This window comes from Pleurodeles waltl, chromosome 12 (assembly GCF_031143425.1).
Source record: "Pleurodeles waltl isolate 20211129_DDA chromosome 12, aPleWal1.hap1.20221129, whole genome shotgun sequence".
Classification (NCBI taxonomy): Eukaryota; Metazoa; Chordata; class Amphibia; order Caudata; family Salamandridae; genus Pleurodeles; species Pleurodeles waltl.
The window spans coordinates 41,480,479-41,495,168 of NC_090451.1; the positions used below are offsets into that span (position 1 = coordinate 41,480,479).

The 14,690-nt window shown below is 48.7% G+C and overlaps 1 protein-coding gene across 2 annotated transcripts in view; it reads left to right on the top strand.

The window, feature by feature from the left end:
- The window catches only part of LOC138267477 (uncharacterized), a 229,616-nt gene that overhangs the window by 80,267 nt on the left and 134,659 nt on the right, over positions 1–14,690 (top strand). The gene's annotated exons all lie outside the window — the stretch shown is intronic.

Consider the following 14,690-nt stretch of genomic DNA (forward strand, 5'->3'; position numbering starts at 1 on the left):
ATGTAATGTGAGTTGAAATATTTTAAATTTTATGGGTGAGCACAAAGTGCTCCGTCCATTCTGTAATCTCTCTTTGGGCTTTAAACCATGCCCAAGCCACGTCAGTCACTTATATTGGTTTGTGGGCTTGCCTTTTAAAATCCGCTTGCTTTCATTTGTGAAAGGCATGCATACGTCATGCCTCTTCCGGTGTTTAGCCCACCTACACAGCACCGGTAAAATACCAAAAACATACGAGGCTCGATGTTTTCAGCCTGGAGTCCGGACTACTTTATCTGTTTATTTTACACGCAGCACGATGACGTTGCATTTACATAGGGCGATCGCGCGACTTTCTTTTTTTTTTTTTTTTTTTTTTTTCCCCCGATTTACACCGCTAATAGCTCTAACTCGAACAAATGCGAGACCCGTTGCATTGAAAATGCTTGTTTGAGTATGTAACCTAGTGGGTCCTTAGGAATATTATGTTCGATTTCATGTGTAACTGCAGATACACATGCTTTGCATAATCCTGTCATCTAGTGTTGGGTTCAGAGTGCTGCAATTTGTTTTTCTTCAAGTCACTGGATCAAGTGACTCCTCCTTCTCAGTGATACTGCGCATGGGCATTGAGTCCTTTGTTTGTTTGTTTTCTTTCCGCCATCGGGTTCGGATGTGTTTTAGTCATTCTGTATCTCACTCATTTTGTTTTGAGATTCTCTTTCCGTCTTTCCTCTACATCAGAGGTCTTCAAACTGGGGGGCGGGCCCCCCTTGGGGGGCCCCAAGTGATCTCAGGGGGGGCGCCAAACTCTGGCCAAAAGAAATATTATACAGATAACATGCCTTTGTTTTAAGCAGAAGCATGTTATTGCAGTTTTAAAAAGGTAACAGTACTTAACTGCAATGTTTAAATAGGCTTAAACCTATTTAAACATTGCCATCTTTCTACAGTAATAGTAAAAAATTCTGAGGGGGGCCCAATGATTTTTATTTTTCAACTGGGGGGGCGCGGCATTAAAAAGTTTGAAGACCACTGCTCTACATCAACGGTATTGTATTTTTCTCATTCTACACTCGATCTTATTGGTCTGTCTAGATTGAACTTTCACCACGTGCCCTTTGGGGCGGGCGTTGTGTGGCCTTGAGCCTACCTCTACGTGGCATGGAAGAACATGATGGAGTAAACACCATTTTGATTCTGCCTTCGGTGCCATGCAACGTTTGCACAGATCGATCACTTCCAGGTGTGTAAACTCTGCCTGTCCCCTGATCATCACAATGCCACCTGTGACGCTTGCCAATTGTTTTGGTCCAAGAAGATCCTTCGGGCCGACGAGCTCGCAGGCTAGAAATGGCGCACTCATCCATATATTTTCGGGGGCGATTTTGCGCAGGAGGAGGCTTTCTCTATTCAGGAGTCGGACTCTGACCTTCAGTCCGATATCGAGAGCCAGGTCATCACATCACTGTCTATGAGTATTATTGCCCCTCCTCCCTCCACAAAGACTTTAAAAAAAGCCCCAACAGATGACGCGGACCACCACTGCTTTCAGGCTGTGATCGGTCATGGAAAGTTGCTTAGCCTGCCCGCCTTCTGGCTCAGCTATGAAAGCTGGCAAGACTTAGGATGTGTCTTCTATCTTGACCTCCTTTAGTTTGGTCCTAATGACGACAATTAAACCTTCGGCACTGAGTGGGAACAGCACATCCACTGCTTCAGCACTGAAAGTCCATTGCCGCAAAGCTTTGGTACCGAAAAGCCTCACCATTGCTTCTTCGGAACAGATGGAGTCTGTCCAATCCTCCAGCTCTAAATCTCCCATTGAACCCATCCTTAAAAACATAGAAGCTAAGCAGTGCCGGCTTCATATAGAAAGCGGACCAGGACGCATTGTGGCTTCTCCATCCACAACCTTGAAAAGGAAATTCACTTTCCAGGAGGCCTTAGACAACTCAGCTCCTCTTAAGAAGCCTCACAAGAACAAACCTGCCACTCTTGCAGCCACACCTCCCACTCCTTCTCCTCCACCACCACCAGCACCTTCTGCACCTCCACTTCCTATTTCCCCACTGTCTCCCTCTTCTCCTCATTCTCCTGCCTCTCCTACTGCAGGAAACTTCACTCCACATGGTTAACCTCTTTATGCTGGGGGGACTTGGGGATATACACACAGGACCCAGACCCCTGGGACTCTTACAATTCAGATCTTCTTATTTCTACTGATCCAGATTGTAGAAAGCTGGCTCTGTATATACTATCTCAAAGTGAGAGATAGTGTGCACAAAGTCCAGGGGTTCCTCAAGAGGCTTGACAGAGGCAATAATAGATAATACTAATGCTCTATTTGTGGTAGTGTGGTCGAGCAGTTAGGCTTATCAGAGGGTAGTGTTAAGCATTTGTTGGTAATATAGAACTACGAATGAAAACAGTAATGTACACAGTTTGGCATAAAGTGGCAATAGGCTATTTTAAAAGTGCAAAATTCAACGGTTCCTGGGGGAGGTAAGTAAAGGTTAGTTTGTCAGTTAAGTAAAGCACTTACAAGTTCAGTCTCTGGGGCATAGGCAGCCCACCGTTGGGGGCTCAAGTTAACCTCAAACACCCAGCACCGGCAACACAGGGCCAGTCAGGTGCAGAGGTCGAAGTGGGGCCCAAATAACATAGATGCCTATGGAGACTAGGGGTGCTCTGGTTCCAGTCTGCTAGCAGGTATGTACCTGCGCCCTTGGGAAGCAGAGCAGGGGGGTTTTGTAGAGCACTGGGGAGGTCCCACACAGGCACACAAAATACACCCTCAGCGGCACAGGGGCGGCTGGGTGCAGTGTGCAAACACGTTGGGTTTGTGATTGAAATCAATGGAGGGACCCGGGGGTCACTCTGGAGATGGAGACAGGGCACAGGGGGGCTTCTCGGGCCAGCCACCGACTGGGCAAAGATGAAGGCTGCCTTCTGGTCACTCCTGCACTGCTAGTTGGTTTCTCTCGGGCCGGGGGCTGCGGGTGCAGTGCTTCTATGAGGCGTCGGGGATCCTCTGGATTCTCTCTGCAGGCGTCGCCATGGGGGTGCAGGGAAGTCGTCTCAGGGTGGACATGTTGTGGGAGTTGCCTGGGGTTCCTCGCTGCAGTGTTGGTTTCTCTGGACACGGGCTGGGGGCGTCCGGTGCTGAGTGTTGGGGACTCACGCTTCCGGAGTGAGGCTGGAGTCCCTTTAAAGATGGTTTCTTCTTGGATGTTCAGACAGAGCCGCTGTCCTCTGGAGTTTTTTGGTCCTTTGGGTTGCAGGGCAGTCCTCTGAGTCGGCAGAGGTCGCTGGTCCTGCTGGATGCGTCGCTGTTGCAGGTTCTTTGAGTCCGGAGACAGGCCGGTAGGGCTGGGGCCAAGTCAGTTGTTGTCTCTGCAGGGCTTTCAGGTCAGCAGTCCTTCTGCTTGTTTCAGGTCATCAGGAATCTCTTTTCCTGGGTTCAGGGACGCCCCTAAATACTAAATTTAGGGGTGTGTTTAGGGCTGGAGGGCAGTACCAATGGCTACTGTCCCTGAGGGTGGCTACACCCTCCTTGTGCCTCCTCCCTTTGCGGAGGGGGGCACATCCCTATCCCTATTGGGCTAAATCCTCCACACCAAGATGGAGGATTTTCTAAGGAGGGGGACACTTCAGCTTTGGTCACTTTAGGGGTGGACCTGGCAGGGGGGGTGACTCCTCCTTGTTTTTCTCATTATCTCCCGGGACTTGCAGCCAAAAGTGGGGGCTGTGTCGGGGGGGGTCATCTCCACTAGCTGGAGTGCCCTAGGGCATTTTAACATGAAGCTTGAGCCTTTGAGGCTCACTGCTAGGTGCAACAGTTCCTCCACCCAGGGTAGGCTTTGTTTCTGGCCTCAGAGAGCACAAAGGCTCTCACTCCATGGTATCAAACTCGTCTCAGTGGCAGGCTGGCACAGACCAGTCAGTCCTGCACTGAAGGATTGGGTAAAATACATCTCTAATGTGCCCCCGTGTGCATTGTTTAATAAATCCAACACTGGCATCAGTGTGGGTTTATTATTCTGAGATGTTTGATATCAAACTTCCCAGTATTCAGTGTAGCCATTATGGAACTGTGGAGTTCGTTTTTGACAAACTCCCAGGCCATATACTTAATATGGCCACACTGCACTTATAATGTCTAAGAATGGACTTAGACCACTGTAGGGCAGAGGTCTTCAAACTGGGGGGCAAGCCCCCCCTAGGGGGACCTCAAGTGATCCCAGGGGGTCGCCAAACTCTAGCCAAAAGAAGCATTATGCAGATAACAGGCCTTTGTTTTAAGGAGAAGCATGTTATTGCATTTTTAAAAAGGTAACAGTACTTAACTGCAATGTTTAAATAGGTCTAGACATATTTAAACATTGCCATCTTTATAAAATAAATGTGAAAAATTCTGAAGCGGGGGCCCATTGATTTTGTTATTGATTTTTTTTTTTCAACTGGGGGGCGCGGCATTAAAAAGTTTGGAGACCACTGCTGTAGGGGCATAGTACTCATGCAGCTATGCCCTCACCTGTGGTATAGTGCACGCTGCCTTAGGGCTGTAAGGCCTGCTAGAGGGGAGTCTTACCTATGCCACAGGCAGTGGTTTGTGTGCCTGGCATCATGAGGGGGATGCCATATCGACTTTGCCTTTTTCTCCCCACCAACACACACACACTCTGCAATGGCAGTGTGCATGTGTTAGATGAGGGGGGGTCCCTTAGGGTGGCACAACACATGCTGCAGCCCTTAGGGACCTTCCCTGGTCACATGGCCCTTGGTACCACTGGTACCTTTTACAAGGGACTTATCTGTGTGCCAGGGTGTGGCCATTGTGGAAACAATGGTAAATTTTTAATGAAAGAACACTGGTGCTGAGGCCTGGTTAGCAGGGTCCCAGCACACGTCTCAGTCAAGTCAGCATCAATATCAGGCAAAAAGTGGGGGGTAACTGCAACAGGGAGCCATTTTGCTACACAGATCTTTACCCTCTCCTCCAGAGAATACCACTAGATATCAGCAGGTCATTGCCAGGGCTGCTTCCTACCACCATTTCCAGCTCCACAGGGATTCTGTAGAAGCAGGATTTTTTGACACTCTCACATCAACACACAGGGACATCCGGTACCTCCTTATGCTGCCAGGGATACTTTGCCTTGCCGAAGACATCTTCAAGGAGCCTGTCCACCTAGGGTGGGCAAAAAATATAAACCTGCACCCTCTGATCCACTTTTTATTGGTATCAGGTCCCACCGGATTCCATTGTGGCTACCACTGCCAGAAAGAGGTCTAACCGTCAGGCTACTGGGGACTCTCCGCACCTGCCACAGAAGGTAAGAGAGCAGGCAAGAGGTTAGCTGTGCAAGCGGCCAATCATTGGCATATTTCCAATTCACAGGCCTTACTTTCAAGCTATGACTGGGCTTACTGGGATGAGATGGAGGAACACCTCCAATATCTCCCAGATGAGCACCGTAAACGTGCACAGCAAATTGTTTCCGAAGGTCAAACAATTGCTAACAGTTCAATCAGGTGTGCATTAGATGCAGCAGACACAGTCGCACAGGGGGGTGAACACCAGTGTCCTGCTAAGAAGTCGTGCATGGCTCAGATGCTCCGGCTTTAAGCCAGAGGTACAGCAAGCTATACTTCATATCTCTTTTGATACTGAGCACTTCTTTTGTCCCCAATTTGACTCCAAGCTGAACAAACTAAAAAAGGATACCAACACCACAAAGGCCATGGGAGCCCTACATTCTCAAGCACACAGGGTTTTTTTCTTTTACCAATGTATAGTGGTGGATACAGGTTATTCACAACATCTGACCAATCTGCTTTACAGCATAAACAAGCCTCATCCCCCTATTCCAGAGGCTCTTTTAGGGGAACATACAGATAAAACAATTCAAGACTGAGGGGAAAGACGACCACCACCTGTGGCTCACCCTCGTCAGCTAAACATTGACTACCTCCAACTCCCCATTCCACTCCATTAGGGGGCCGCCACCAGTGTTATCACACTCAGTGGACACACATAACATCAGACCTTTGGGTCCTTTCCATTAACCAGCATGGTTATTGTCTGGAGCTAACTTCAACACCTCCAAACATTCCACCTCCCAAACACACACTCAACAGAACACCTTGCTGTCCTGATGAAAAAGGTTGAATCTTCTCTTCTGAAACGGGCAATAAAACCAGTTCCTGTTCAGTACCAAGGAACAGGAGTATACTCCCTCAACTTCTTCATTCCAAAAAAAGACAGATCTCTCAGACTCTGTCTGGATCTCAGACCTTTAAACCAATACATCCAGTCAGAAATTTCATATGGTCACCCTCCAGGACATTATCCCATTTCTTTAACAAGACGACATCATGACTGCCCTAGACCTGAAGGACGCCTATTTCCACATTTCCATTTGCCCTGCGCGCACCGCAAATACCTACAATTTGTAGTCGCAGGACAGCATTATCAATTCAAGGTTCTGCCTTTCGGGGTCACAACCACTACCAGAGTGTTCACCAAGTGCCTAGCCGTGGTCTCCGCAAATCTCAGATGACAAAAGATACCTGTGTTCCCTTATCGAGATGACTGACATTGGTGTGAAGTGCTGGCTTTAATGAGTCAGTCTCACACTCAAACAACAGTAAACCTTTTCCATAAGCTAGGGTTTACAGTCAGTATCCTCAAGTCACACCTAGAACCTCTTCAGGTTCAACCATACCTGGGAGCCATTCTCAACGCAGAATTGGGCTTAGCTTACACCAACTCAGCCCGTATTCACAACTTCCAACATACAATCTCTCAGTTCCAGGAGAATCACATGTAGGAAGTTGGCTCTGTATGCACTATTTCAAAGTAAGGAATAGTATGCACAGAGTCCAAGGGTTCCCCTTAGAGGTAAGATAGTGGCAAAAAGAGATAATACTAATGCTCTATTTTGTGGTAGTGTGGTCGAGCAGTAGGCTTATAAAAGGAGTAGTGTTAAGCATTTGTTGTACATACACAAGCAATAAATGAGGAACACACACTGAGAGACAATTCCAGGCCAATAGGTTTTTGTATAGAAAAATATCTTTTCTTAGTTTATTTTAAGAACCACAGGTTCAAGATTTACATGTAATACTTCAAATGAAAGGTATTGCAGGTAGGTACTTTAGGAACTTTGAATTAGCAAAATAGCATATACAGTTTTCACATAAATCACATATAGCTATTTTAAAACTAGACAGTGCAATTTTCAACAGTTCCTGGGGGAGTAAGAGTTTTAGTTTTTGCAGGTAAGTAAACCACCTACAGGGTTCAAGTTTGGGTCCAAGGTAGCCCACCGTTGGGGGTTCAGAGCAACCCCAAAGTTACCACACCAGTAGCTCAGGGCCGGTCAGGTGCAGAGGTCAAAGTGGTGCCCAAAACACATAGGCTTCAATGGAGAAGGGGGGTGCCCCGGTTCCAGTCTGCCAGCAGGTAAGTACCCGCGTCGTCCGAGGGCAGACCAGGGGGGGTTTGTAGGACACCGGGGGGGGACACAAGTCCACACAGAAAGTACACCCTCAGCAGCGTGGGGGCGGCCGGGTGCAGTGTGCAAACAAGCGTCGGGTTTGTAATTGAAATCAATGGGAGACAAAGGGGTCTCTTCAGCGATGCAGGCAGGCAAGGGGGGGGGGCTCTTCGGGGTAGCCACCACCTGGCCAAGGGAGAGGGCCTCCTGGGGGTCACTCCTGCACTGGAGTTCCGATCTTTCAGGTCCTGGGGGCTGCGGGTGCAGAGTCTTTACCAGGCGTCGGGATCTGGGAGTCAGGCAGTCGCGGTCAGGGGGAGCCTCGGGATTCCCTCTGCAGGCATCGATGTGGGGGTTCAGGGGGGACAACTTTGGCTACTCACGGTCTCGCAGTCGCCGGGGAGTCCTTCCTGAAGTGTTGTTTCTCCACAAGTCTAGCCGGGGGCGTCGGGTGCAGAGTAGCAAGTCTCACGCTTCCGGCGGGAAACGCAGTTGTTTTAAAGTTGCTCCTTTGAAACAAAGTTGCAGTCTTGGATGAACAGAGCCGCTGTCCTCAGGAGTTTCTTGGTCCTTCTAGAGCAGGGCAGTCCTCTGAGGATTCAGAGGTCGCTGGTCCTGGGGAAAGCGTCGCTGGAGCAGTGTCTTTAGAAGTGGGGAGACAGGCCGGTAGAGCTGGGGCCAAAGCAGTTGGTGTCTCCGTCTTCTCTGCAGGGTTTTTCAGCTTAGCAGTCCTCTTCTTCTTAGGTTGCAGGAATCTATCTTGCTGGGTTCTGGGAGCCCCTAAATACTCGATTTAGGGGTGTGTTTAGGTCTGGGGGGTTAGAAGCCAATGGCTGCTGTCCTTGAGGGTGGCTACACCCTCTTTGTACCTCCTCCCTGAGGGGAGGGGGGCACATCCCTAATCCTATTGGGGGAATCCTCCATCTGCAAGATGGAGGATTTCTAAAAGTCAGAGTTACCTCAGCTCAGGACACCTTAGGGGCTATCCTGACTGGCCAGTGACTCCTCCTTGTTTTTCTCATTATCTCTCCTGGACTTGCCGCCAAAAGTGGGGTCTGTGTCCAGGGGGCAGGCATCTCCACTAGCTGGAGTGCCCTGGGGCATTGTAACACGAAGCCTGAGCCTTTGAAGCTCACTGCTAGGTGTTACAGTTCCTGCAGGGGGGAGGTGTGAAGCACCTCCACCCAGAGCAGGCTTTTGTTTCTGTCCTCAGAGAGCACAAAGGCCCTCACCACATGGGGTCAGAAACTCGTCTCTCAGCAGCAGGCTGGCACAGACCAGTCAGTCCTGCACTGAACAAATGGGTAAAATACAGGGGGCATCTCTAAGATGCACTCTGTGTGCATTTTTTAATAAATCCAACACTGGCATCAGTGTGGGTTTATTATTCTGAGAAGTTTGATACTAAACTTCCCAGTATTCAGTGTAGCCATTATGGAGCTGTGGAGTTCGTTTTTGACAGACTCCCAGACCATATACTCTTATGGCTACCCTGCACTTACAATGTCTAAGGTTTTGCTTAGACACTGTAGGGGCATAGTGCTCATGCACCTATGCCCTCACCTGTGGTATAGTGCACCCTGCCTTAGGGCTGTAAGGCCTGCTAGAGGGGTGACTTACCTATGCCACAGGCAGTGTGAGGTTGGCATGGCACCCTGAGGGGAGTGCCATGTCGACTTATTCATTTTCTCCCCACCAGCACACACAAGCTGGCAAGCAGTGTGTCTGTGCTGAGTGAGGGGTCCCTAGGGTGGCATAAGACATGCTACAGCCCTAAGAGACCTTCCCTGGCATCAGGGCCCTTGGTACCAGGGGTACCAGTTACAAGGGACTTACCTGGGGTGTGCCAATTGTGAAACAATGGTACATTTTAGGTGAAAGAACACTGGTGCTGGGGCCTGGTTAGCAGGGTCCCAGCACACTTCTCAGTCAAGTCAGCATCAGTATCAGGCAAAAAGTGGAGGGTAACTGCAACAGGGAGCCATTTCTTTACATCACACTTACACAGTCAGGACAGTAATGCGCCTTTTAGGTATGATGGCATCCTGTATTGCCATTGTACCTCATGCCAGGCTCCACACGAGTCCTCTACAACAATGTCTCTCCCGTCAGTGGTCTCAGTCACAGGGTCACTTTCAAGATCTAGTGTTGTTAGACCGCCTGACTTACCTCTCTCTGCTATGGAGGAATTCCAAAAACCTATTCAAACAGCGGCCTTTTCAAACCCTGTTCCTCATACGATTTTGACCTCGGATGCATCTCTGACAGGTTGGGGTTCACATCTCCAGAACCTCACTGTGAAAGGCAGTGTGACCCCAGTCACCAGTCCATGCACATCAATATTCTGGAGCGAAAGGCAGTGTTTCTAGGCCTGAAAGCTTTTCTTCTTCACCTATTGCACAAGATTGTCTTAGTCTGTACAGACAACATGACTGCAATGTATTATCTGCAAAGACAGGGGGATAGGATCACTCCAGCTGTCGCAACTTGCACAAGCAATATGGAAATGGGCTGACCATCACTACATTCATCTACTGGCAGAGCATCTCCCTGGAACCAACATGAATATTGCAGACCTCAGCAGGATGCATCAATAAGTACACGAATGAGGACTCCACCGATAGTCCTCCAAATATACTTCCAAAAGTGGGGATTCCCTCAAATAGACCTATTCACCACCAGAGAAATCTCAAAATTCCCAAGTTTTGCATCCAGGTACCCACACCCTCTCTCCAAGGGCAGTTCCTGGTGGATCGACTGGTCAGGGATATTTGCTTACGCTTTTCCACTTCTCCTCCTCATTCCATTTCTGGTGCACAAACTAAGACAAACTCACGAGAAGCTCCCCATCAGGCTGGATCTTATCACACACCTCGGTCAGATCAAACATCCAGACCCCAGATCACTCAACCTTGCAATATGGCTCCTGAAGTCATAGAGTTTGGTTACCTACAATTACTTTCCGAATGAATGGACATTTTAAAACAGGCTCGTAGACCTACAACTAGGGCCTGTTGTGAGGCAAAATGGAAGCGTTTTGTCTGCTACTGTCAATTCAAACAAATTGATCCCTTAATACTGTCTGTACAAGAAATTGTCTACTATTTGCTTCACCTGCAAAAAGCAAACCTGGCTTACACGTCAATCCAGTTACACCTCGCAGCCATTTCTGCGTATTTACAAAACAGGCAGCATACTTCTTTGTTCAAAATCCCAGTTATCAAAGCCTTCATGGGAGTCCTTAAAAGAGTAATACCACCCAGGCTGCCCTCCGTACCATCCTGGAATCTTAATTTGTGCTCACCCGGCTTGTGGGGCCTTCTTTTGAGCTGCTTCACTCCTGTCCAATTGTGTTCCTTTCTTGGAAAGTGGCTGTAAGGAAATGCCTCCTTGGCATGGTTGCCCCCTGACTTTTTGCCTTTGCTGATGCTATGTTTACAATTGAAAGTGTGCTGAGGCCTGCTAACCAGGCCCCAACACCAGTGTTCTTTCCCTAACCTGTACTTTTGTATCCACAATTGGCAGACCCTGGCATCCAGATAAGTCCCTTGTAACTGGTACTTCTAGTACCAAGGGCCCTGATGCCAAGGAAGGTCTCTAAGGGCTGCAGCATGTCTTATGCCACCCTGGAGACCTCTCACTCAGCACAGACACACTGCTTGCCAGCTTGTGTGTGCTAGTGAGGACAAAACGAGTAAGTCGACATGGCACTCCCCTCAGGGTGCCATGCCAGCCTCTCACTGCCTATGCAGTATAGGTAAGACACCCCTCTAGCAGGCCTTACAGCCCTAAGGCAGGGTGCACTATACCATAGGTGAGGGTACCAGTGCATGAGCATGGTACCCCTACAGTGTCTAAACAAAACCTTAGACATTGTAAGTGCAGGGTAGCCATAAGAGTATATGGTCTGGGAGTTTGTCAAACACGAACTCCACAGCACCATAATGGCTACACTGAAAACTGGGAAGTTTGGTATCAAACTTCTCAGCACAATAAATGCACACTGATGCCAGTGTACATTTTATTGTAAAATACACCACAGAGGGCACCTTAGAGGTGCCCCCTGAAACTTAACCGACTGTCTGTGTAGGCTGACTAGTTCCAGCAGCCTGCCACACCAGAGACATGTTGCTGGCCCCATGGGGAGAGTGCCTTTGTCACTCTGAGGCCAGTAACAAAGCCTGCACTGGGTGGAGATGCTAACACCTCCCCCAGGCAGGAGCTGTGACACCTGGCGGTGAGCCTCAAAGGCTCACCCCTTTGTCACAGCCCAGCAGGGCACTCCAGCTTAGTGGAGTTGCCCGCCCCCTCCGGCCACGGCCCCCACTTTTGGCGGCAAGGCTGGAGGGAACAAAGAAAGCAACAAGGAGGAGTCACTGGCCAGTCAGGACAGCCCCTAAGGTGTCCTGAGCTGAGGTGACTCTAACTTTTAGAAATCCTCCATCTTGCAGATGGAGGATTCCCCCAATAGGGTTAGGATTGTGACCCCCTCCCCTTGGGAGGAGGCACAAAGAGGGTGTACCCACCCTCAGGGCTAGTAGCCATTGGCTACTAACCCCCCAGACCTAAACACGCCCTTAAATTTAGTATTTAAGGGCTACCCTGAACCCTAGAAAATCAGATTCCTGCAACTACAAGAAGAAGGACTGCCTAGCTGAAAACCCCTGCAGAGGAAGACCAGAAGACGACAACTGCCTTGGCTCCAGAAACTCACCGGCCTGTCTCCTGCCTTCCAAAGATCCTGCTCCAGCGACGCCTTCCAAAGGGACCAGCGACCTCGACATCCTCTGAGGACTGCCCCGGCTTCGAAAAGACAAGAAACTCCCGAGGACAGCGGACCTGCTCCAAGAAAAGCTGCAACTTTGTTTCCAGCAGCTTTAAAGAACCCTGCAAGCTCCCCGCAAGAAGCGTGAGACTTGCAACACTGCACCCGGCGACCCCGACTCGGCTGGTGGCGATCCAACACCTCAGGAGGGACCCCAGGACTACTCTAAGACTGTGAGTACAAAAACCTGTCCCCCCTGAGCCCCCACAGCGCCGCCTGCAGAGGGAATCCCGAGGCTTCCCCTGACCGCGACTCTTTGAATCCTAAGTCCCGACGCCTGGGAGAGACCCTGCACCCGCAGCCCCCAGGACCTGAAGGACCGGACTTTCACTGGAGGAGTGACCCCCAGGAGTCCCTCTCCCTTGACCAAGTGGAGGTTTCCCCGAGGAACCCCCCCCCCTTGCCTGCCTGCAGCGCTGAAGAGATCCCTAGATCTCCCATTGACTTCCATTACAAACCCGACGCTTGTTTCTACACTGCACCCGGCCGCCCCCGCGCTGCTGAGGGTGAAATTTCTGTGTGGGCTTGTGTCCCCCCCGGTGCCCTACAAAACCCCCCTGGTCTGCCCTCCGAAGACGCGGGTACTTACCTGCAAGCAGACCGGAACCGGGGCACCCCCTTCTCTCCATTCTAGCCTATGTGTTTTGGGCACCACTTTGAACTCTGCACCTGACCGGCCCTGAGCTGCTGGTGTGGTGACTTTGGGGTTGCTCTGAACCCCCAACGGTGGGCTACCTTGGACCAAGAACTAAGCCCTGTAAGTGTCTTACTTACCTGGTTAACCTAACAAATACTTACCTCCCCTAGGAACTGTGAAAATTGCACTAAGTGCCCACTTTTAAAACAGCTATTTGTGAATAACTTGAAAAGCATACGTGCAATTTTGATGATTTGAAGTTCCTAAAGTACTTACCTGCAATACCTTTCGAATGAGATATTACATGTAGAATTTGAACCTGTGGTTCTTAAAATAAACTAAGAAAAGATATTTTTCTATACAAAAACCTATTGGCTGGATTTGTCTCTGAGTGTGTGTACCTCATTTATTGCCTATGTGTATGTACAACAAATGCTTAACACTACTCCTTGGATAAGCCTACTGCTCGACCACACTACCACAAAATAGAGCATTAGTATTATCTATTTTTACCACTATTTTACCTCTAAGGGGAACCCTTGGACTCTGTGCATGCTATTCCTTACTTTGAAATAGCACATACAGAGCCAACTTCCTACAGTGGCTTTTTTTTATTCACTATTTCATCACTTCGACGTGTTAGTGAACTCCAGGCCTTATTAAAAGAACCCTTCTTTCAAGTACTCAAAGACATGGTGGTCCTTTGTACAAACCCGAGGTTCCTACCAAAGGTGGTCTCACAGTTCCACATTAGTCAAACCATTGAGTTACCGGTTTTCTTTCCACAACCTGACTCGGTGGCAGAAAGATCACTCCACAACTTAGATGTTAAATGAGCGCTCATGTATTACATTGACAGAACTAAGGAATTTAGAAAAACTAAACTGCTTTTCTTTTTCAGTACCACATCAAGGGAATGCGATTTTTAAAAAATAGCATTACTAGGTGGATTGTAATAGATCTGTTATGCTAAGGCAAAAAGACAATTGCCACTTACTCCTAGAGCGCATTCCACTAGGAAAAAGGGTACCACTATGGCATTTTAGGAAACATTTCCTTAGTTGACATTTGTAAAGCAGCTACCTTATCTACACCACATAGATTCACAAAGCACTATTGTGTAGATGTACAATTGCATTAACAAAGTGATGTAGGACAGACTGTACTAAAAACACTTTTTCAGACAACTTTAACTCCCGCAGGCTAGCCCCCGTGTTTCTAGGAGGGACTGGTTTACAGTCTATGCAAAGCATGTAGTGTTGTAGATTCACTTATGACCTCCCTCCACCTTCGGAAGTCTGCGACTGTTCCAGTTACTTTATACTTGTATATAGTTGTACATAGACACTTTCACTCACATGGACATGTTCTTTCTAAGTTTCTTGTATACTCCATCTCTCACCCGCCTGCGGGAAAACTATCTAACAAAGGACTTGATGCCCATGTGCGGTATAACCGAGAAGGAGGAGCTACTCGATCCCGTGACTTAAATGCTTCTCAAAGTAAAACAAGTTGCAGCATTCCGAACCCAACACTAGTTGTCAGGATTATGCAAAGCATGATAATCTACAGCACTACATGCCACGAACAGATGTCTACTGGGTAAGTAACATTTTCCTTCTGGTTAAGTACATTCTTTATTGCCCTTTTGGTGCTGCATGTGGTGTGCACATGTTGTTCAAATTGAGTCACAACCTCGGTTTTAACAATTTTGAGAAACCGTTTCTACCCCTCCACAGAGCGG